The 25181-nt window shown below is 41.9% G+C and overlaps 1 protein-coding gene across 1 annotated transcript in view; it reads right to left on the reverse strand.

Moving 5' to 3' along the window:
* The window catches only part of GNG7 (G protein subunit gamma 7), a 129103-nt gene that overhangs the window by 98355 nt on the left and 5567 nt on the right, over window positions 1–25181 (reverse strand). Inside the window, exon 2 of the mRNA XM_026655087.2 lies at window positions 6626–6702. The gene's annotated coding sequence lies outside the window, so the exon portion shown is untranslated. The remainder of the gene's footprint in view (window positions 1–6625; window positions 6703–25181) is intronic.

Raw genomic sequence — 25181 nt, forward strand, 5'->3', positions numbered from 1 at the left:
TTGAGATGTAATAGGTACCAACTCATGGAAGACCAAGATGTCAGATGGCAAGAGGTTTACTTGTTAGTTGCAAACAGGATTTCACTTGCTACATCACTAATCAAGTAATTTAGGGACATGTTACATAGTGTACCAATAGGCTAATTAAAGCACCACTAATATTAATTAATTGACTCAGACACCAAGACACATCCTCACATGATTTTGATTCACGGTAGTCCTGCAATTGTGAGGTAACCATCTAGGAGGTCAGTATGGCTCACCTTGTAATATTCACTTCTGGGCTAGAAGGTCACAAGCCCAAGGCCCATACCAGGGCTTTGTACTTCACTGTTACATCAGCATTACATAAGCATAAAGGGGGTGATGCACTATTGAAGGAGCAGTTGCTCAGGAGAGATATTCCACAGACAATTGTCTTAGCTGGACAATAAGAATGCTCTTTTTAATTCTGGTTTGTAGTGCCAGGATAGCAATCTAGTGGCAGACCAAGTTACAAATCATGTCACTTTTCTAAGAAGCCCCATAGATTAAAATCAGCATTGTCAGACAGTTTTAGATGGACAGCCAACACTACATGTCGGGTATGCTTACCCCAATTACAGGGGAAGCTGAGCCTCCCACCATCGGAGTCCCCAAAAGATCAGCAACTTTTGAATCTTTCCTCATCCCCAGCAGTCTTCACATTTTCCAAAGCCCAGAGTATGACCCAGAATTCTCAGTAAGCAGCAGCTGCCACAGCCATTCTGCATGTGTCAGATTCTAGAGCAAGTTGCCATTTGTGAAGTGGTTAGGAAGCTTGTTCTGGCAACTGGCTCTGAAGGTAACGGATTCCTGAAAATGGAAGGCTTGGGGATTGAGGAAAACAAAAAGGTGGCCTCCTCTCTCCTCTCCTACTGCTCTGTAGTAATCCATACATCAAGGGATCAATATTTAGAGATGGAAATCCACAGGAACCATTCAAACAACCAGGAAATATGCTACTAAACTCCAGTCACACCTGCTTGTGGGCTTCTCAGCAAGCCAGTAGGAAACATTCTAAACAGGGCAGCTGCTGGAAGACAGGGAGAGCAGCCTGATGAGCCTGTGCTCCCTGCATCTAGGAGAAGGGGATTTCTGCATGTGTAGTGGTTCCAAAGGGAGTCCTAGTGGGAAGATGCACAGAGTAACAGGTAACAGAAGCGATAAAGAAGTTGTCCAGAGACTGAGAAGCTATGGGGAAAGAGGAATTTAAGTAGCCAGGAGCTCCTGCAGAAAGGAGAAGATAGCCAGCATAGCCTCTCAGAAAGACACCCTCTTTGATGTTCAAGGCAAGCACATGATGGCAACCACATTTGCCTACTCAAATCATTTCACTGCCTGTATCTTAGTAGTTTCTTTGTAAAGCATTCTGGGACACTGAGAATGAGAGATGATATATGACCATGCAACCATGGTCTTAGGCTTTGTCTTTCTATTAATGAGCAATAGGGGAAAAGTTTATACACAATAAACCCTGCAGATAGCCACATTCTATCTGCAAGAGTTCATTCTTTAAAGAAACAGGACAAGCTAATTCCATGGCAAATACTTGGGGTTATATACCCTGCTTAATAATATCTTGTTACGCTCTTCCCCAAGGCTTTAAATAGCTAACACTGCAGATCACTCAGGAGAGGACAGCATCCATGGAAAGAACAGAACTTATGTTTCACTGGTAACGCTGAAAACTATTTTCAAAAACATTAACAGGGCTGCCAGTTTCCTCAAACCGGTTGGAAAAGTAACTAGGGGAAGAAGTGTGTTACAGGAATAGTCCTTTCCTTGGCTAAGAAATGTACTAAATGATTTCCAGATCTTTTCAGTCTCTATCATCATCAAAAGAACCTTTTTCTTTCCCCTTTTAGGGAAAAGTGGGGAGGAGAGAAGATAAAGAGAAACACACGCCCAGGATATAAAACAGTAAAAGACAGTCCATGATTTGGCAAAATAGCTTCAGTCTAAGGTCACTTGCAATTTCCGTCATAAAAAAAGTGTTTAACTCACCATTGTATTTGGCACACGTTCAAGCTGGGAGTTTGTTTTCAACAAGTTTATTTAGCTTTTAATTAACAGGGTGAAAAAAATGTCTGCTGTGTAACGGATGAGATTTAAATTAAAATTTTATTCATAATAAATACTTCAGAGAATTTTTAGTTTGGACAAATGGCTTTGGGTGTTAAAGGCAGCACAGTAACTGTTTAAAATATCTTGCATTTGCAGCCTCTCATTAGAGGAGCTCTTAGCAGTTTAAAAATACTAACTTAACACCTATCTCAGGTAAGTACACTGCATTCAAAGTGACATGCCACTGAGACGCCTCAGAGTTGGGACAATTTTAAGGTGCATACCAATCTACCACAGTTTAAGAGAGGAATTGGAGGAAGAACAGTATTCAGCTGAAGTTGAAGAGAATTAAAAAAAGATACAATAAGTTCCAAAGCTGAAACTTAGATGGCACAATGAAGTTAACAATTCTTAAAGCACCACGTGATCTTTAATTACACGTGGTCAGGTTTTAGCTCGTATCTAAGGACTGGCACCTGAAGGGTATATTTTAATATAGCCATATCCATAGGCTGTATATACAATGCTCTGCATTGTGTATTTAACAAGATGTGCACTGTAACCACTCCAGACTAAGACTGGCAAATATTAGGCCAAATGTAATGGCACACAGGTTCCTGTAATGAAATTAATGAACCAGAGGTAAGTCTGATTTGCCTCCAAACCAGTGTCAAACTACACCTAAAGTAAGGTGCCCCTACTTTCAGAATAGACCTTAATTCATCATTAGAGAAACTACAAATTCAGTTTTTAATACAGAATTGAGGGATTACAAGAGAGATTGAGAAGGAAAAAACAAATCTCTTTAGCAAATAGGGAAAGACATGGAAACAAGGTTAACAGTGTTGTTTTAGGCCTTGGCTACACTGGCGCTGTACAGCGCTGCAACTTGCTGCGCTCGGGGGTGTGAAAACGCCCCCCCCGAGCGCAGCGCTGTAAAGTGCCAGTGTAATCAGCGCCTGTAGCGCTGCACGTTCGCTTGCAGTGCTGCAAGCTATTCCCCTCGGAGAGGTGGAGTACTTGCAGTGCTGCGAGAGAGCTCTCGCAGCGCTGGCGGCGCCACTACACTCGCGCTTCACAGCGCTGCCGTGGCAGTGCTGTGAATTGCCAAGTGTAGCCAAGGCCTTAGATTTGCACGTTTCTCCCAGAACAGGTTTCATTTCAATGTGCTTTCATATTATACAAGTGCCCTAACTTCTAGAGGCTGATCTGAAGCCAATGAGCTATTTCAGAGAGTCAATTAATAAGGAAACTAGATAAATGCCTTAATGAATCTTGGGAAAACACGATACTTTGGATACAACAGTGATAACTGGAACAGGGCAACATAATTCCTGCTGGATCTAGGTCAGCAACAGAGCAATCTTCATTTAACTCCAGGAAGAGGACAAGAATCACCAGAATTAAAAAAAAAAAAAAGTGAGCCTGCTGGATGAAGATTGTTGTATTTTAAAGACATACTCATAGCACAGAGCGCTCTGAATGAGTCCATTGATGGAGCACTGGTTATTCATCTAGAAGAGCTGAATGGAACAAAAGCGTTCTCTTAAATGCATCCTGAAAATAGAAGCCAAATCTAGCAGTGACATTTCAAACATGTGCCCTACTTCAGGAATAAATTCAAGAGGGGGGAAAAAAAATGCCACACAGCAGGGGTAGGAAGCTAAGCAAAAGAAAAAGTATGAGCCCCCCCAAACTCACCACTCTATTGAATATGTAATTTTTATTTCACTGTGCAGGGGTTTACATAGACAGTGTCTATACATTGAAATATACTTCCCGTTTGGAATTATAAAATTAGCACCTACTAGAGAGATTACCAGTTGGCAATATGTTAACCTCTGGGCCAGACAAGCCGATACTAATGCAACATGCAGTGATCAACAGAAAATTAATCCATGAATGCTTTGACTCAATCCAGCCCACAGGAGGGCACTCTCCTCCAATTCTGTGAATGCTGCATGGGATACATTTCCTGCACATCAAATTCAGTTCTAGCACACTAGGTGGCCAATAGAGAAATGGAGGAGGAAAAACAAAACAAAACAAAAGAAGTGTTGATTTACATTCTGCCCTTGAAGTGAAGCAGGTTAGGGGGACATTTTGGTTGTTAACACACAGCAACAGGAAGTTACTCCATTTCTGCTACCATTTGGAGAAAGCAGGCGGAATTGCCAGTCATACAAACATGGACAGCTCTAACCACATTTAGTTGGTACAACCATCACTTGGGCCTCATTTTAGCCAGTGAATGCCTGCTAACATATCCAGGGACCAAAGATCTTTCTTAGATAACTGGCAAATTGTCTCGTTAGACTGACCTCACACTTGGTAAGACAACTCCCATCCTTTCTTGTATTTATACCTGCTCCTGTATTTTCCACTCCATGCATCTGATGAAGTGGGTTCTAGCCCACGAAAGCTTATGCCCAAATATATGTGTTAGTCTCTAAAGTGCCACAAGGACTCCTAGTTGTTTTTGCTGATACAGACTAACACGGCTACCACTCTGAAACCTGGCAAATGACTGATTCCACTACTTTAAAAGCACTAGCAGCTTTCCTGTATGCTGCAAAGCACAACTCTCATGGACACACTGCCCTCTTGTGGCAATTCTAAAGTCTTTAGCCAGAGTCTATTACCAGCGACAGGAAAAGACACTGGGGACAAGCACACCAATGGCATTGTTCTCTTAAAAATATTGGAATGTGCAAGTCAGAACCAGCAAACTGTTTTGTGAAAGCGCCTCTCCTCCAACTTCCTCGCTGACAAGCTCAATCGATTTGATTTCTAGTTTGTTTGGCTTTCAGTTCCATGAGGACTTAAGACAGTATGAGGATAGGTCACCTGAATGAAGGGGACAGGTTTAAAGAGGTACCACCCGCAAGGCAGGTCAGTTTTACTTAATAACCTTAACATTATTTTAAGTTACCATATCACTGCTTTAGGATCCAAGGGGGGGGGGGGGAAATCATTGCTTGACAAAGCAGTGACTACGAAGGAGTAATCTATATAGAAATATTTGAAGAGTGTACACATCAAGGAAGGCAAATCAAATATTTAGTATTTGAAAAGTCTTCCCTGTATTTCCCAACAAAAAACTACCACCGAATGGATAGATTTGGTGTGCTCCCTCAGAAGCCAACTATCCAAAACTTGGCTAAGCAATGAAAAAAAAATGTGGAAGGCAAAGGGGACATGTGAACATCAAGGAGGAAGAGGAACTTAGGAGGATACAACCCCCGGGAGGTCTCAACCAAGCATAATGGGATAAAATACAATGGAAAACTTAGGCTGAACAGGAAAGTAATCTGAACAGCACAATCCAGTAGCCTGTTGAACAATCTGCCGAAGAAATCACCCCATAAACAAAGATTTAACACTAGCCTGTACAAAGCACGAGAAAGGTTTCAACAATCCTGCATTGTCTCTTGGGGATGGACTAGATGACTTAACAAGCAGCAGTCAGGTATGGGAAAGCATTACGGTTTTATGAACCATCATTTTTCATTTTCTATGGAACAATAAGGGGAAGGACGGTGCAGGGGTTAGGGCACTAGCGTGGGATTTGGGAAACCTTGTTTTGACTTCCTGCTCAACCACAGACTCTTTTGTGTGATCTTGGGAAAGTTACTGAGTCTTTTTATGCCTCAGTTCCCGGTCTGTAAAACCCAGGTAGCAATGTTTCCCTGCTTTACAACAGTGTGGTGAGGCATTCAGATACAATGGTCAAGGGGGCCATGTAGACACCTTGTAAAGCCAGAAGTTGGCCTTTTTGTAATGTTTCACATTAAGGGGCTGTTTGTGCACTGTGCCCTTCAACAAGTCTCTACACCCTATTCTTATAGGCTTCACAGACGACAAATTCTAAATCTGTAGATGTGACCTAAACGTTTATACTGTTCAATCAATTATCCTTGTGACGCTCAATTCAGGCTGCTGCTTGGGGTTCTCAAGAAGACCCAAGATCTATCATATTCATACTATTATCCAAAAGTTAGAGAACTTTAACAATCCTTTCTTACTAAAAGATGCCTGAAGTGCAGTCACAACTTATCATCCAAAGACAGCAAATGGCTGCTCCAGCATTTCAGGATGCAGCCCGAGCACAATGCATGAAGATTTAGCGTTCTGCAACAAAGATGCTGCAACAATCGGCTGGATACACAACTATTTAAAGTTCGCAGCAAGAAAAGTGTCGCACAGAGCATCTGGATTAGGGCAGCAGGCAGTTAACCCTTTAAGGGAACTGGCACTACCCAATCTCACACATACATTCCTCCCCGGCTCCTCCCTGCCCGATATCCCCTAGTATCTTTCCATCTAAACCCATATTCTTTATAGGGAAAAGAACAAAATACAGAACAGAACATACAATCACCATTTGACAAACCTGCGGCAAGTCTTATCTGCCCTGGCGGTCTCTCTGATTGGATTCTAAGCATACTGGTACCACCCTCCTCAAGCCACGGGCAAGTCATTAAGAGGCATAGCAGTTATTTTAGGTGCGTGTTGTGGTGCACTGTAACACAAAATGTACCTGTTTAGAGGATGTCAAAACTACTGTTTTCAGCACCAAGGTAGCTGATTTCTCTGGCTTGACTGAAGACACTTTTCCTTTAAAAAAAACAAAACAGAAGAGAAGAGAATTTACAGTGATCAAGACATGGTTACTGTGTTTGACAAGAAACATCATTTGCACTGAATATACTTTGTAGCTGTCATTGCTCCCAGAACAGTGGATGTCCTGTGCAGTACTAAAGCATAAAGACACTGAGCCCAACTAGATACTGTATTTCCTACTTGGCAGGCATTTATTATATGAAGGCCACACACGGATTAGCTACTAGCCAAGTGGGTAAGAGAGCACCTCTTTGCATTGATAGATCAGAGATTGTGGGGGATAGAGAATATCCCCCCCCCCATTAAACCCTTTAAGTTTCGATGGTGCAAAAATAACTATGATGTACATTTTAGCTTATTGTTTCATGCTGGTTGGCTGAGACTTTGATCACTGGCATCAACACAGGCTGGAGCTCTGTGATCAAGTAATTCTTACTTATGCCTGCAGATGGCTACCTCACCAAAACAACTGCCATTCAAAATACAGGGTTTGTTTGTTGTTTAAATCTATTGTTAGGCATGTAAGGAATGAAGAAATATTCCAAGTGCTTAGTCAGCCATCAACTGAGGTATCACAGAGAACTTCTCTCCTGCTGACGAGAGTGATATGGATACTATGGAACTGGTCACGTACGCATTATGCTTTTCTAAAGACGTAAGACAGAAAATTTCAAAGAAAGACCAGAGAAATCAGCCAAAACTATTAACGCAAAGCCTGTCATGAAGACAGACATTGTCCTAAGAAAAAAATAAAAATGAAGAATTTAGAAAGATTTAGCCATACACCACGCCTACAGCAGTATTCCTGTTTGCTTCCTCACCAGAGCAAACATACTAAGTGGATATTTGATTTAAGCCTAATAAATCATAGACAAGAACTTGCAATAAAACCTCTCAGAATTATGTTTTCAGGTAGAGAAAGTTGCTGAGATACATTTCTCTTGTTGTTCTCTTGCCACAGAGGGCAGGACAAGAAGCAATGGGGTCAAACTACAGCATAGCAGATTTAGATTAAATCTCAGGAAAAACTTCCTAATTGTAAGATCAGTAGGACAATGGAACAAATTGCCTAGGGAAGTTGTGGAAGCTCCTTCACTGGAAGTTTTCAAAAACAGGCTAGATAGCTATTTGTCTTGGATAGTTTAGACAACAAATCCTGCATCTTGGCAGGGCGTTAGACTAGATGACCCTTGCAATCCCTTCTAACTCTACGGTTCTGTGATTCAGTATGACAAAGAAATATAGCGTACCCTATAAAGTGAGCTGGCTAGATACTTCTCAAACGCAAATCAGACTGGTTGAGGCAACACTGTCTACCATGTTTCAAAATACAGCCAGCCAAGCTGAGACCCCAGAATTATTAGTTATATAAATCACAGATATGTTTAATATTTTACAAACATTTAGCTACATATCTGCTTCTGCAGAAGAGAAAAACCTCATTACTTGTGCAAAAACTTAACAGTGTTTAATTTTTTACCTACTACAACCTTTGGCAAAATCTTGGCTCTTTTGTAGTCAATAGGAGTTGTGTCATTGCCTTCAATGGGGCCAGAATTTCATTCCTTGCATTTACACTGTGTCCACAGCTTCAAGTGTTATTGAAGTAGTTTAATACATGATGACAGGAAGTTGCCTCAACATTTCCATGACAGCCCTGTGTTCCCAGGGAATGGTTAGCCAACAAGATTCCTCCTGGGCTGGAACCCTCCAGAGAGGTTAAATTTTTTGAGATATTGAGGGGGCAAAGGGAGAACACCACCCCAAAACTGGATTCTTGAATGAAGAAGAGACGCTATTTTTAGCGTTACCACTCTGGACAGTGTGGCTTTAAACGATCCACCATCTTAAATGAAATATCTAAAACTGAGAGAAGTCAGGGAGAGTATAAAGTACTGTCAACTCAGCCCTCCTCACCTCTGTCTCAATATTGCAGCATGACTGGCAAGGTCTCACGGCTGACACATCTAAGCACAACAGGCCTGAGACAAGAATTAAAGTACTACTGCAGTAAGATGGAAAAAAAGCCAGGAAGCTGTGTGTGATAGTTTAAAGGGAGGGAGGGGAATCTGCTGTAATAAAACAAAGTCAGCAATTCTGACTCTCAGGCTCTGTTCCCAGTTGTGCTGCTGACTTGTGCGATCTGTGACCTCAATTTATTCCCTCTGCTAAAATGCCCTTCTCCCTAGGGTAACGCAGTTCAATGTTTGTCAACCAAACTGACACCCTCTGCTGAAGAGGGGCACCCTATCATTGTTTTTCTATATTACATGTGTGAACAAGTGAATTAAAAATGTAGTTGTCTGCTACACCAAGGCTGTGTCAGCGAGTCTCCTTTTACACTGGTATTAATGCTGCTCCACCAGGGGTGACATAGGTAAGAATGCTCATGTTAACAGGTATCAGAGGGGTAGCCGTGTTAGTCTGAATCTGTAAAAAGCAACAGAGGGTCCTGTGGCACCTTTAAGACTAACAGAAGTATTGGAGCATAAGCTTTCGTGGGTGAATGCCCACTTCATCAGATGCAAGTAATGGAAATTTCCAGAGGCAGGTATAAATCAGTATGGCGATAACGAGGTTAGTTCAATCAGGGAGGGTGAGGTGCTCTGCTAGCAGTTGAGGTGTGAACACCAAGGGAGGAGAAACTGCTTCTGTAGTTGGATAGCCATTCAGTCTTTGTTTAATCCAGATCGGGGGGGCCGTCAGGGGACAGTGGGGTTGGATGGAGCAGGAGTCCCGGGGGGGGGCCATCAGGGGACAAGAAGCGGGGGGGGGGGGGGATAGGGGGCTGGGGCCGGGCCACGCCTGGCTGTTTGACGAGGCACAGCCTCCTCTAACCAGCCCTCCATACACTTTCAGAAACCCAATGTGGCCCTCAGGCCAAAAAGTTTGCCCACCCCTGCTCTAGACTATGCCTACTCGGAGCAGGTCTAGAGAACATGGTGACAAAAAATGCTGGCGACTTTGAGACCCCTCTACAACTACTATAGTTGTGGAGACGTTGGGGGAAGAGAGGGACAGAAGAGAAGGGAAAAAAAATCAAACAAAGGTGAGAGAGATCTACTAGTTAAAACACCAGAGGGGTAGCCGTGTTAGTCTGAATCTGTAAAAAGCAACAGGTGCCACTGGACCCTCTGTTGCTAGTTAAAACACATTAACTGTAGCCAAAGGAGAGTACAATGGAGTGCCAAGCCCCCCATTTTATTTTGGGGGGTGGGAGGGGGAACACAAAACTCAGAGTCTCTCAAGTCTCTTCAAGTTTTGCTTTCTGTTGTCCTGGCTCAAAAAAACAACCCACATTATCAATGGCCTGCTAGGCCACAGTGTAACAATACCATTCTTTATGTGAGCTCATGTGGTAGTAAGTACTGCAGCTCCTGCCTCCTAGACAGGCTCCTTGTTTACAATTTTAATCATTAACAGTTTAAGAGGGGTTTTGTTTTGTTTTTTTAAATGTGCAGCCAGTGAGGTGGCTGGACATAGTAAAACAATGATGCATTTCAAGTTTTAGAAAGTCAGAGGAGTCATTAGTGATAATCACCAGGAAGCTAGGGAAGTTTACTTATTCCTGTTATGAATCTTCCATGTTTGTATTGCAGGGGAGGAAGGTTCTCTAGAAACAATATAAAGAGTTGGAAACAGTCATAGGTCTGGATAGAGATCACTGCCATGGTTTAAAATGGAGAGAGGACATTACAAGAATACTGCTACCCTCAGGGTGCTAAGGTAGACATGGTCACATGTCATTAACAGTTATCTGAGGTCTAAGGGAAAGTAATTCTGGAGAATCTTTGGAGGAAAAGGAGTCTACAAACCACTCTACTACAACCTAAAAATTGGGTTTTTGTATCCTTTCATCTGTACCCTAATCTCTCAAAATTATGGTCTAGAAATAAATCAAAAGTAAAATCTACCAAAAATCATATGGAATCCTGAGGTAAGCAGCAGCTTCAAGTTTCTGACTCCCAAATATCTGGAAAGAAAGAATGGGGTACCTATGTTGAACCCTCTACTGTGAGATCGTCAAAAGGATACTGCTGTAGGTAATCAGAGGGGAGGCAAATTGCTGTTGGAGATTGCAAAAACAACAAAGCATGAATTGGAACAGAGCTAACCAATGTAATTTTGCTCACAGTAAAATGCTGCTCTGTGCCTCCAAAAATATATGGAAAACCCATAAAGTTGCATGTAATAGGCAGAGGAGCGGAAGTTGCGTCAGGAGCACAACACGTATCATCCTCCTTTGGCTTTTCCACTTGAATCCCTTTACGACTTTACCTCCAAACAGGAGCAAAAACTGACTTAATGGTCACTAAAAGCAGACACTAAATGAATTAAAGGAGCATTAACCCAACAGAAGTGTAAAATCTCTTTAATAAAACACAGGAAAGTAACAGCATGATAATAACCCAACTCAGGTTCACTTCCAGAAAATGAAACACTGTACAACTAGTCTCCTTCTCGCCATTAAACAATAAAACTAAGTCACTCACTGCCAAAGGCCCTGCATTCATCTGTAAAGATATTATTATTTGCCAAGAGATGCCTCTAGAGTACTGAGCATCTTCCCTTGGCCATAAAGAACTTGCTTTTTTTCCCTTTAATGCAATGACAAAAGCCTATACAATGCAGCACTATCCATTCCAACGGATTTACAACCCTGTGCAATGAAATTGCAATGATGAATACAGAGCACTCACTTAGGCATCCCAAGTTATTCCAGTAGTTCACTCCTTGTAATATTAAAGGATAAATCACACAGGATTAGAGGATATTACCATATAATTAAATGCACTTCACATATATCTGCTTTAGCAATGCAAGCGATCCCATAATCTCTAAGATTTGTATATGTAGTGAAAATACTTGGATAAAAAAATAAACCTGCATTGTGTGGGAGAGCCTTGTAGAAATAAACGGACTAATAACCCTTTCTGAACATGCAAAAAGCCTATTTATAAAATAGTCATACCCTGCCCTTCTAGAGTATTCTTTCATCCAAGGCTCTCAAAAGCTCTTTACACATTAAGTAATCACGGTTCCCCCCACAGTTCTGGGTTTTGGAAGTCTCAGCTGCCTGATGATCCAATCAAGTTTTAGTGATCACAAACAGGTATTATGCTGATCGTTCTGATCAGTGAATGGTGAAGTAGAAACGCATCTACTAAGGGAGGGCCCAGGAAGAACTTGGAAGAGAAACAGAGCTCTTGAAATTAGTTGCCTTTGTGACAGAATGCTATAGAAATTCTGGATCAACAACTTGCCCAAAATACTTAACCCCCGTTTCCCCCCTCCACACATACACACAAACTGGCATTTCCCTACTCCCCGCATAAACTGGAGTTCAGTTGTTTGTTTAGTAATTCTCTTGTGTTTTCACTTGCCTTTGCTAGGACCTCCAGTTGACCTGCAATTTTGCAATAAGTTTTGGTGTTACGTAAACTAAAGGAGTTAGAAGTGGGTTTTGTCCAGATTAGACATGAATACACTGTTTAAAAGGAGTGACAAACAAGATCAATTATGTTCTTAGGAAGATGACGCAGAGGTACTGGGATCATTTCTGAAATCATTGCTCCCCATGCCAAACTACCTACTGATAGCAACACTTTCACTGGACCCCTTTTCTAGAATGACCACTCACATTGCAGTAGTTTGGGGAACATTGGAGGACAATAACCAGATGCCACCTGGCTACAGGTTTTCCCCTTTCATAAGGGGCCCATGATCTATGTTACCCTTCTACCTGATGCCAAGAACCAAAACTGTGTGCTACAGTCAAACAGTCTAGACTCTGGACCAGATGATGGTTAGTCTGCAATAGCCCAAGAAACCAGATGGCTTTGGGCAAGCTATTTCTTCTTCAACTCTGGCCATCTCACTAGGAGAACATTACAGTAATCACATATACTGGCAAATAAAACTGGAATTAAGTTCACAATCCCCATAAAAATTAGGAGCAACAGCTGCCACAGGCAAAAAAACCTGGGATTTCTCTAGCATTTGAAAGCTTTTCCTTCCTTAATTAGATCAGTTTACAATGTCAGATTACAGACAAAGTAAACTAATATTTATAAAGCAGCTTAGCAATGGATCTTTGTAAATCTAATTTGGCAAATAAACATCTTTCTATGAACATGAAGCTTAATTGGTGGATACTGGTGGCAAGGACAAGAGATGGGCCATAAATTCACAAGCAGTTTTCTTCTATTTATAAATAAGATTTTTCTGGCAAAGTTATCTGTTAATAAAATACACTGACAGCTCACAGAAAACCCTGAAAAGAGTAGTTAGAAACAAATCTGGCAATGCTACATTTTCTGTATTTTTCTTCCATCATTCTTCATAGTCTGTATTTCTTCTGTTACAAATCACAAGATTTGGAGACATTAGGGACATTTAAGACATAGCGTTTTGTTTGTAACCAGGTCACCTGCTCCTAGGTTTTTCTCCGTCAGTCATTTCCACAACAATCACCTACAGTCGAATGTCATGGACAGTGACCTGACATTATAGAGGAGGAATAAGCATCACAGCGTTGCCAGCCCCTCAAAATACTCTGCTTTTTCTTAAAGGCCCAGCTCATGGAGTTAGGAGATTACATGAAAATATCTGCTTTCATTAAAGAAATTATATATTTATCTTAGCTCACAAGGCTGCACAGAAAATAACTGAAAACGTAAGCCTTAAGGGCTCAAAATAGAGAAGGAAAATAAAACAAATCTAAAATGTGGTATATTTAAAATCTCATGATTTAAGCCAGTCTCCCAATTTCTGAATGCTTGACAATAGTGAGGACAGGTAAATTCTCATGAAACGTTATTTGCATGTAAACGCTTCCTGAATATTAGCCCGAATAAAGGGAGGGATATTTGGCTACAACAAATGTAACACATCAGCCGGTCTTCAGATCATGTAGGAAAATGATAAAGGGTTTCCTTATTTCCCTAATGCAGTCAAGGGTTTATATTGGAACAGCAGTGTAATTATGATTATGCCAGCACTTCCACTGCAAGCTCTTATGCTTTCAAACTTGAAAAATAATGGATGTAAAAATGTAAATCAGGCTAAAATTCAGAAAAAGGCAGGGTGAGGAAGGCAGAGAAACCACAGAGGGTCAACATTTAAAAAGTAATGTAAAACGCACACAAAAGTTGACTAATTTGGATTTTATGCTCATCTTGTTTTAAAAAAAAAGTCAAGTAGTATTTGGATCATTTAATAATATACTTGCATTTTGCTGCTTTGCTGTTTAACATTCCCTCCAACTCCTTTCAAATATATTAGACACACACTGCTACTTAACAGATTTCCTGATAGAATCGTATTCTATATGTAAGAACTTAGACCAGGGGTGAGCAAACATTTTGGCCCGAGGGCCACATCTGGGAATAGAAATTGGATGGCGAGCCATGAATGCTCACAAAATTGGGGTTGAGGTGCGGGAGGGGGTGAGTGCTCTGGTTGGGGGTGCGGGCTCCGGGGTGGGGCCAGAAATTAGGAGTTCAGGCTGCGGGAGGGGACTCCAGGCTGGGGCGGGAAGGTAGGGTGCAGGGCAGGGCTCCAGGTGGGGGTGCGGGCTCTGGGGTGGGGCTGGGGGATGAGGGGCTTGGGGTGCAAGAGGGTGCTCCGGGCTGAGACCGAGGGGTTTGGAGGGCAGAAGGGGGAATAGGGCTGGGGTAGGGGATTGGGGCACGAGGGGAGGCTCAGGCTCTGGGCGGCGCTTACCTCAGGCGGCTCCCGGAAGCAGCGGCGTGTCCCTTCTCCAGCTCCTATGCGGAGGCACGGCCAGGTAGCTCTGCAATCTGCCCCGTCTGCAGGCACCGCCCCTGCAGCTCCCATTGGCCACGGTTCCGGGCCAAAGGGAGCTGTGGGGGCGGCTCTTGGGGCAGGGGCAGCATGCAGAGCGAAGCCCCCTGGCTGCCCCTATGCGTAGGAGCTGTAGGGGGGCCACACCACTGCTTCCGGGAGCTGCATGGAGCAGCCCCCACCCTACTCCCTGGCTGGAGCACCAGAGCGGGGCAAGCCTCAGACTCCGCTCCCCAGCGGGAGCTCAAGGGCTGGATTAAAACGGCTGGTGGGCCGTAGTTTGCCCACCCCGACTTACACCCTGCTCCTGAGAGTTAACCCAACCCACTGACGTCAATCCCACAAGTCTGAGCAGGCAAAAAGCTTGCAGCACTGAGGCCTTATTTACATAGAGGACAATAGCTAAGAGGACCCTGTGGTGCAACAATAAACACTTAAATACATAAAGTTACCTAAAACAGTAAGTTCACATGAAAAGCCAGAATTCTACTAGAGAGTCTCTGCCTTCTTGCATACATCGTGTAGCTCTTGTTTCTGTAGTTAGTGTATAGAAGTAACTAAAACTTCATACGGATCTTTTGAGCCAAAAGTTCTTAAGAAACTGTGGTAATCAGAATCAACATGGTTAAAATTTAGAAAGGCACTGAACTTTAATACTTGTGTCCGTCACAGCCTTACTGATTCAGCTGAAACCACACCCTCATATCATGCTATTGTGCCAGCGTCAACTTCAACTTTGAATTTCCTATAGCTGTTGGCTTTTTGGTAAGCTTAACAAAATTTCCTGTCCTCCAACAAATTTTTTTCAGATTGTGTCTTCCTGGTCATTGTGGAGATATTTTAATCTTTCTAATGCTAGCACAATTTCCATCTGAAAACATTAGAAAGTTTGGTAATAAGCACTTCCTTTAATACTATTTATCACAGAACTGCAAGGAATGGCTTGAGCTGCAAAGAGATCATATTTCACCTGCAAAGTAACAGCATATACAGTATTATCCAAACAATCTCTCCCAGCTGTTATTTACTAAAGAGAGTAGGAAGTGCTTACTCTCAAGCTACAGCTAAAACCCCAGCAACTTTTTACGAGAGACTAGAGAGCGGAGTAACTTGGCATCTTATAGCAGCAATATGCAAACTAAGAGCAACTAGTCTCTTAGGATATTTATTAGTTGATACACCTATTTTTCTAGATCCATGAGATTCTAGAAAAGTGAAGTTACTGGTACCATGGCCCTGGTACTGCGTAAACTATTCCCACAATGCAGCACCCTCCTGGCCTATAACAATTGTTGCTATTCCAAGTCCTGGGCCTCTCCAACGGAACCTGACAAAGTTGTACCGAAGTTGTGCAATATATTCAGATGTCCACTAGGACAAAACCACCAAAACACAAACCCATTTCCCCAGCAGCGAAAGACTGATGCGCTTACCCAAGGCAACACCAAGCCATCCCTTCCTAGTTCAAAGGAAAATAGTAGAAAATTTGTGGCTGTCCACCCTATCTTAAAATAAACTCTTAAGTGTTTAATACTGAAATGAGTGCCAGTTACAAAACAAAAAGAACGGGAGAGGCACATGAAACTATTTGCCAGTAATGTAAATCATGTTCGTTTATTTCACATACTGAAATGTAAGAAGATACTATTGGCTATCAGGTGCTTCAAAAAGGCATAGGTCTAATCAGTCTACTCGACCTATCCCCAAAAATATTCATAAGCATAGGATGTTTAACCAAATGGACTATGGAGGCACCAATATGATTCAACAGAGAGATGTGCAGGGAGGACGGGGGAGGAGATCAAATGTTCTCAAACAATTTTCTGATTAAATCCAGAACTTGTACAGTAGAACCTCAGAGTTACGAACACCTTAGGAACGGAGGTTGCTCGTAACTCTGAAACATTTGTAACTCTTAACAAAACATTATGGTTGTTCTTTCAAAAGTTTACAACTGAACACTGACTTGGTACAGCTTTGAAACTTTACTATGCAGAAGAAAAATGCTCCTTTCTGTTAAATTTAAACTACTAAAAAAATTAATACCTTGCTATATTGTATTTGTTTCTCTCCCCTCCACCCCCAATCTCTGCTGCTGCCTAATTGTGTACTTCCGATTTCAAATGAGGTGTGGGGTTGACTGGTCAATTGGTAACTCTGGTGTTCGTAACTCTGACGTTCTAGTGTAACTCCAAGGTCGTTAGAAATTTGAACCACTTGTCTTAGTCCGGGGTACAATTTTCAAAAGCACTCAAGTGACTTAGGAGCTTTTTAAAAATTTTACCCTAGACCCATCCCTCTAAAGAAAGGCAGAGCATGTGGTGATAAGACAACAGATGTCAGATACCTAATTAGCACCTAGTCCAAAGTGCACATCTTTTTGGTCGTGCACAGAAGACAGTTGCTTATTTCCATTCGTTCTTGGCAACTACAGACACCACAATTAAATAAGGGTCCTCTTCTCTTCCCAATCATAGATTTGTTTAGAGTCCACAATGAGAAGAACCTGTAAATCCTGTAGCAACGAGCTCTTGAAGATGAAGGGTTCTACCAAATCACTTACGACACCACAACAAAGGCTGAAGTTTTCCAAAGCAATTTGCTGCTTCTGTACATGTGCAGCTCCTAGTGGCCCCAAGGGTTTGCAGACTGCACCCTGCAGCTGCTCGTGATCCAAGTTCCACCACACTGTTAGCCAGAAAGGTGGGTTCTTCAGCATAGTTTCAGATTCAGGAAGACTGCAGCCTCCAGCGTGTGTGTAATGAATTCTGCCTAGCCAAATTATATTCTAGTCACAGTCACCCACTGCAGCTCACATGCAAACATTTTTATACTAATATTCTGGAGCAAGCTTTTCCTTGTCCTCCATAAACTCTCCGAATTGCTTTTGCTCCACAGGGCTGTTAGAAAATAATTACTACGCTAAACCAGGGCCGGCGCTTCCACTAGGCAACCTTAGGCGGTCGCCTAGGGTGGCAGGATTTGGGGGGGGTGGCATTTTGCCGTCCTCGGCGGAAATTTGGCGGCGGGGGGTCCTTCCGCTCCGGGTCTTCGGCGGAAATTCGGCGACGGGTCCTTCATTCGCTCCGGGACCCGCCGCCGAAGTACCCCGAAGACACGGAGCGGAAGAACCCCCGCCGCCAAATGCTCAGAGGAGGAGTGCTGCCGCCTAGGGCGGCAAAAACCCTGGTGCCGCTCCTGCGCTAAACCCACAGGCCACTTTTCCAGAGCAGGTCTGCCATATGAACAACATTTGGCTCATCTGCATTGGTATGTTGCAAGCAAGGGGATTGGTCCTGCTTTGAGCAGGGGGTTGGACTAGATGACCTCCTGAAGTCCCTTCCAACCCTGATATTCTATGCTTCTAAGCACCAATGTAGTGTCCTTTTTAGGACTCACCACAGCATTCTATGCTCAAAACCCTGCATGTAACTCAACCTTGCTGCTGCCTTTCACATAAATTAGTCAGCTTCTAGGACCCCTGTAAATAATCCCATGTTTAAGAAACAGAATCTAATCCTTAATCAGCTTTTACACAGTTCCTTCATTATATATGTATATTTAGGCAAATACCATACATTTATTGAAAAGAACTGCCTGGCACCCCTGTAGGGTATTTCCACAGGAAAGCATAGAATCATAGGATGTAGGACTGCAAGGGACCTCAAGAGGTCATCTAGTCCAGCCATTTGAGCTAAGGCAGCACCTAATATACCTAGACCACCCCAACAGAGGTTTGCCTAGCCTGTTTTTAAAAACCTCCAAGGACAGCGATTCCACAACCTCCCTTGCAAGCTGATTCCAGAGCTCAACTACCCTTATAGTTAGAAAGTTTTTCCAAATATCTAACCTAAATCAGATTAGCCGAATTACTTCTTGTCCTACCTTCAGTGGGCATGGAGAACAATTGATCACTGTCCTCTAACAGCCCTTAACATACCTGAAGTCTGATCAGGTCCCACCTCAATCTTCTTTTCTCAAGACTAAACATGCCCAGGTTTTTTGTGTGTTTGTTTTTTTAAACTTTTCTCAAAGGTCAGATTTGCTAAAGCTTTTATCATGTTTGTTGCTCCCCCCCCGCCTTGGACTCTCTCCAATTTGTCCACATCTTTCCTAAAGTGTGATGCCAAGAACCGGACACAGTACTCCAGGTGAGGCACCATCAAGCCCAGTACAGCAGGACAGTTACCTCTCATGTCTTACAGAAAAAACTCTTGTTAGTACACTCCAGAATGATACTAGCCTTTTTTGCAACTGTATCACATTGCTGACTCACTCAATTTGTGATGCACTAGAGCCTTGAAATCCTTTTCAGCAGTGCTATGCCTAGCCAGTTATTTCCCATTTTGTAGCTGTGCATTTGATTTTTCTTCTGAAGTGAAGTACTTTGCACTTGTCTTTATTGAATTCGAACAATTCTCTAACTTGTCAAGATTGTTTTGAATTCTAATCCTGTCCGCCAAGTGAAAGCAACCCCTCCCAGCTTAGTATCATCTACACACATTTTATAACCAAATTCTCCACTCCGTTATCCAAGTTCTTAATGAAAATATTGACTAGGACTAGACCCAGTACAGAGCCCTACGGAGCAAACTAGTTATTTCCCATTTGACAGCAAACCTTTGATAACTACGCTGAGTAAAGTCTTTCACCAGTTGTGCACCCACCCTATAGTAATTTCATCTAGACCACATTTCCCTGGTTTGCTTATGAGAATGCTATGTGGCACTGCATCAAAAGCATTACTAAAATCAAGATCTCACATCTACATGTCTGCAGGAGAGTTACCTTTCCCAGAAGAACATCTGCAAGTGAGCCTCTTCATTCAGAATGCTGGGCAGAATTTATGTACCCTCAGTAGAATGATACACACAACTGCAGAGGAGTTGAAATGAAAACTTAAAAAAATTCTACTGCAATTTCTACTATGGACATTCTTTCCACAGCTTACTTGCAAATATCAATGGCACTGCAGCAGCAGCAAAAGTAGGTCTTCATACAAATGAGCAGGATACATGAAGTACAATCTGACGGACACTATTCTCTGTGACGGACATAACAGCCCTACAGACTGACCTTAGTCTAGTCGGATGGTCTTCCTTGGAAATTTGAATGTGGGGTATCCGAGGAAATAGAAGTTGGTTTGATCTTCACTTTGTTTACTGAAACCCCAGAATACCCTTTTTTCTCAGTATCTAGACCTGCCTACTAGATTTAAAACAGCAGAAAAGTCAAAAATACATGGTCTTGAATCTGAACTAACAAAGTGAAAATTTAGTCAGAGCAGCCCAACTCCTAAAGAGGTCCAAAAGAAAAATCAGAACCACCTAATGACAAGGTCAAGAAAAAACTCAGCATATAAATTGCTTAGTACCTAAAGGAAGCTCTTTCAAAATTGAATTATGTCTGTAATTTCAGATTGTTATAGTACAAAAAAGAAAATACAAACTTGCCAGTTTTAGAAAACTCTGGGGTGAAAGGCAAAATAAACCAGAATACACAAAAAGGACTGTTCTACCTCTAGGGTGTCAGGAGAAGGGAAACACCATGTTGCAATAAAATCTGGACTCCTAATTTTGTCCAAACAAACATAGTAAACAGAATTAAAACCATCACAAGAGGAAGAGAAGCAATCAGCAACATTTATGGTCCAGCCATAAAGGTAAAAGAATGATTTAAAAAAACAACCAAACTTTAAAAAAAAAAAAAAAAAGATTACCCAGGTCCTCTCCCCAATCACACCCCCACCTCCCAAAAAAACCCTAAATCATAAAATTAAGCATCTACATGATGTACTTACCTATATGTGACAAGGGAACAGCTTTCCATTAAAGCAATGATACACGTGACTAACCACTTCCCTGCTTAGAAAGGGTTTGCAACACAGACAAAAGGCTGCGTTCATCAACCCTAGAATGTCTCCTGCCAAAAGACAGGAGAGAGTATAGTCTATCAGGGACAACATACTGTGATCATGAAGGAAAGGAAACCCTTGGGTATTTACTGCAGTCCTTCTGGCGGGACTGGTGTTTTCTGTTCCCGTTGACTAAAGTAAAGCTTTAATGCTCCTTTTTGTTCCTTAACTCAAAGCAAATATTTCTGCTCTCACAGCCTTACCTAATATACACATGAAAAATTAAGTAATCTACCCAAAAGGGTTCTTCTCACCCACCCTGCATGTCTTTGCCATGAATTAAAAGAATAAATAAGTCCAGTTACTATTTCACCAGCAGCTACCAACAGAATTGCCTTCCCTGGAAAAATAAAGGAATTACGGGACCTTTTGTACTTCTTCAGCCAGTGCAACAATGCACTTCTTTAAACAGATCATCTGCTTTTAATACATACTCTTGCTGCAAAGAACCATTAGTTTATTTTCATGCAAGGTTAGATCCAAGCCCCACCCTCCAAGACTTAGTTAAAAATCCAGTAACGTGGTGGATTTTGGTTATGATACATGGCGATTAAGTGGAGAGCCCTGGTTTCAGCACAATTAGTGCCGTAAAGTGCATTCTTGGAACCTGCCAGCTGCCTGACTTCCCAAACTAAATGGCAGTATCCTGCAAAGAATGCAACAACGCATGTTCTTAGAAATACATGAGACACTCTAGACTCTCCAAACTAATGGCATGGGGGCGAAAAGAAGTGTTCTATATACAAACATTCTGCTGAAAGCATTGTGACTGCTCCAGACTAACAGGTTTTAGAGATTAAGCAATGGAGAGAGAGAGAGGCACCTGTCTTTGCAAAATAGCAGGTTATAGAAACCTCTTGCAAAGTGTTAAAAACAGTGCAACAGATTTGTAAACTGGAAGAGTGTGGAAAAAGCCAGAAGCCAACTGCCACTTAGTTGGGTTTTTTTGTTCCAGGTCTGTCCAGGCTCCAACTTAATGTTAGCTCAGAAATGGTTTCTTGATAGTTTCTGTCAGTCTGAAATCAGAGCCAGTGGCTTTCCTATCATAAAAAGAGACAGTACACCTCTACCTCGATATAACGCTGTCCTCGGGAGCCAAAAAAAATCTTACCGCGTTATAGGTGAAACCACATTATATTGAACTTGCTTTGATCCACCGGAGTGTGCAGCCCTCCCCCCCCCCGAGCACTGCTTTACCGCGTTATATCCAAATTTGTGTTATATCGGGTAGCGATATATCGAGGTAGCAATGTATCAAGATTTTAAAAACTGTGAAGAAAGGGAGTAATTTAGACTTGAGTTACCACACACATACCTTAGACCAGAGGTTCTCAAACTGGGGGTCGAGACCCCTCAGGGGGTCACAAGGTTATTATATGGGGGGTCGTGAGCGGTCAGCCTCCACCCTAAACCCCGCTTTGCCTCCAGCATTTATAATGGTGTTAAATATACAAAAAAGTGTTTTTAATTGATAAGGCGGGTCGCACTCCAAGGCTTGCTATGTGAAAGGGGTCACCAGTACAAAAGTTTGAGAACCACTGCCCTAGACAAAAAACAGAGTTTTAAGCATATAAACCCAACACATTAGATTACTGCAATTAAAAACTATTTGAAATCCAGAAATGCAGAATTAAGGTTCCATACTAAGTTAACCATAGTTCAGACACTGAATCTTCACACCCTGTTCACGGCATAGTGACAGATTTCCTTACCCTCACTACACTTCTTCATGATGTTCAACATCCCTTCTTCCCACTCAGCCTCCAATAACTTTTACATTACACAAGACAGATTTAGGACTAGTCCACACTACACAGGATTTGCCAGTATAGCTAATCAGCATGGCTATCGGCAGAGGCTGGTAGTGTAGACACAGCATATGCTGATACAAGGAGTTTCTGCCATTATAGTAACACCACCTTCCCATACATATTAGTTATGCCAACAGAAGTTCTGTCAACATAGCTGCTTTTACAACTGGGGGGTTTGCAGAAATACCTTTGTCAGCTGGGGGTATGGTTTTTTCACACCCGTGACCAATAGCTATACCTATAAATCTTTGTAGCGTAAACCTGGCCTTAAACAGGATACTAGAGAAGCTTCTGTCTGCATAGTTTACAGTATATGATTTCTATGTTCATTTCATCACGATTTCCAGGGCTACTTCTGTCCTTGTCGGTTAGCAACAATTTAAGCAGGTTATAAGAAACTTCAACAAAACCAAATTGACAGAGTCCCAAAAGCACGTGAATGAAATGAGATTCCAAACTATTGGACTTGTTTTCAGTTGTGGCCTCAATTTGCTACAGCTTTCCTTCCACACTTGACTCCATTGTCTTTCCTATTCCTTTTAGGCTTACCCTCTCCAAAACTGCTCAAACATTATTCCTTTGGCTCAGCATGTTCTTCTGATCCCTACTTGCTTTTTGCCACCACTTCATTTAAATAAAAAAAAAAAGAAGAATATTTATAGAACACTTGTTTCCCCATTTCCAAGCAACATGGCTTTACTTCTCCTCAAGCAAAAAACATCCCCAGCGCCAAAAGATTTGTTCCACTTTTATTTCCTAGATCTAACAGGTACTGTACAATGGTTCCTTTTTATATATTACCTGCTGAAAACATGCCTTTTGTTTCAAGATTTAAAAGCCAATATTTTATAACAATAGGAAGCTATGGGTCAAGATTAACGGCATAACTCCACATATGATTCAATGATTGGAATGACGACAATGTTTAATCTGGATTAGCTGGCAATTAAATCAGTCTGACTGTATTAGCCGAACACAAAACTTTCTGTAGAATGCCCCCACAGGGGCTCAGTACACTCACAGGTCATAGGAAAAATGATTTGCCAACATTTTGTTCTAGATATCACAATAGGAAGTTCATAGCGTGAGGCTGGAGGAAAGGAGCAGTGATCCTCTTGAAAGATTGATCCTACCTCCACTGATCAGCCTCTTCAGTGGAATAAACTTTTCCATTTAATGGAGTAGACAATTGCCCTTAAACATCCAAGCAATACTGCCTGCTTGAATGGTTGATACCACAAAAGCAAAATGTTATCTTCTAAATGTAACCATGACAATACACCTTTACCCCGATATAACACGAATTCGGATATAACGCGGTAAGGCAGCGCTCCAGGGGGGCAGGGCTGTGCACTCCGGCGGATCAAAGCAAGTTCGATATAACGCAGTTTCACCTATAACGCAGTAAGATTTTTTGGCTCTCGAGGACAGCATTATATCAAGGTAGAGGTGTACTATCAGAGAAGTGATTGCATTCATTAACCTTAACTAAGGATTTTTTATAGACTTTTACATTTAAATTCTGTAACTATTTGCCCTCAGAACTGTTCTTAAATAAAGAATTACATAGTAATCTTAAAGTTAACAGAATTTGTGTTTGGGAATATTCAAGTGGTGTACCACAGCTAGTATCACAGCTCTCCTTTTCAGTAATCCACTAACAGTCATGACCTACAGAGCAAAAACATCATTCTGTTGCCAGCCAAAACAGAAATTTCACCACCAGCACATTGCAGGGATCATGATATCACCCACCAAACTAGGAAGAAAAAACTACTACTTTCTGTAAAAGCAATTTCTGAATGACATCTGTGTAGAACTGATAAATGAAATTGTTTTTAATTGTTCACTTTATTAATGTAACTTCATAAGTAAAGTTTTATGAATGAAACAATATTCATTCATAAAACCGGTTACCCCAATAACTGGCTAATTAACAGTTAAGATGCTTGTTAAGAGCCATAGCTGTTCAGTCAGCTGCCTTTGTAAGTTTCACTATCAATCCAATTCCTGCTTAAATCACTGAGACTTGCACTGTTTCAGTATTGTAATTTCTGTTCACCATTTATTAACACTTGCCTACAGTGTAACTTCTGTTCACTGTTTGCCATATTGTAATTCAAACCCCATTTTAAAACGCTTACTCCATTTTGTAAGGGCTTGCTGCAACCTTCATTTTTGCAAACCCTGCTGTAATCTTATTAGTTTAGTTTAGATGTGTGAATGAGGTATGTATGAATGATGGAATCAACCTCCAGCCCCAGCCTGTCCTGATTAAATAGAGTTCAAACACCAACGGCTGAAGATGCAGACAAGAGCCCTAACAAAGTAAGAAGAATCCACCCTAAAAAGAAAAGGTACAATAGAAGGAAGATCAAAGCCCGGTCCCAGGCTGAAAGTCATGTCTGCAATTGACAGGTGATCAATCACCAAACCTGGAGGCAGCGTGACACAGCAAGACCTATAGACTCTGGATTCAAACTAAAGCCTACAAAAAGGATGGGTGAGATGGAAAACTTTGGAGGAGGGTAACATTCTGCTGCCAACATGGAAGGGCATCGGTGCATGCCCAACAGAGACCCAGCTCGTCCTTGTGCCCGGCTTTCCTGGCCAGTTAGCCGCCACAAGCTACGAACCCAAGCTGCAAACTCAAGCCACAGACTCAAGCAGGACTGGTAACTATGCAGCAGCTGCAGAACATCTAATTGATGTGTGTATGTGTGTGTGTGTGTGTATATAGGTATTAGGTATAATGTGTGTGTATAAGGATTAAGATATTAGTTATTGGTCATAAATCAAATTGTTATCATAATAAATGTGGCATCTTTGTCTTGACCCCTAAAACGATCCTGTATAAGTTTGTGGGACAACATCTGAAGAGAGCAACAGAGGGTCCTGTGGCACCTTTAAGACTAACAGAAGTATTGGGAGCATAAGCTTTC

This window comes from Terrapene carolina, unplaced genomic scaffold (assembly GCF_002925995.2).
Source record: "Terrapene carolina triunguis isolate 2854851 unplaced genomic scaffold, T_m_triunguis-2.0 Scaffold194, whole genome shotgun sequence".
NCBI classification, from domain to species: domain Eukaryota; kingdom Metazoa; phylum Chordata; order Testudines; family Emydidae; genus Terrapene; species Terrapene triunguis.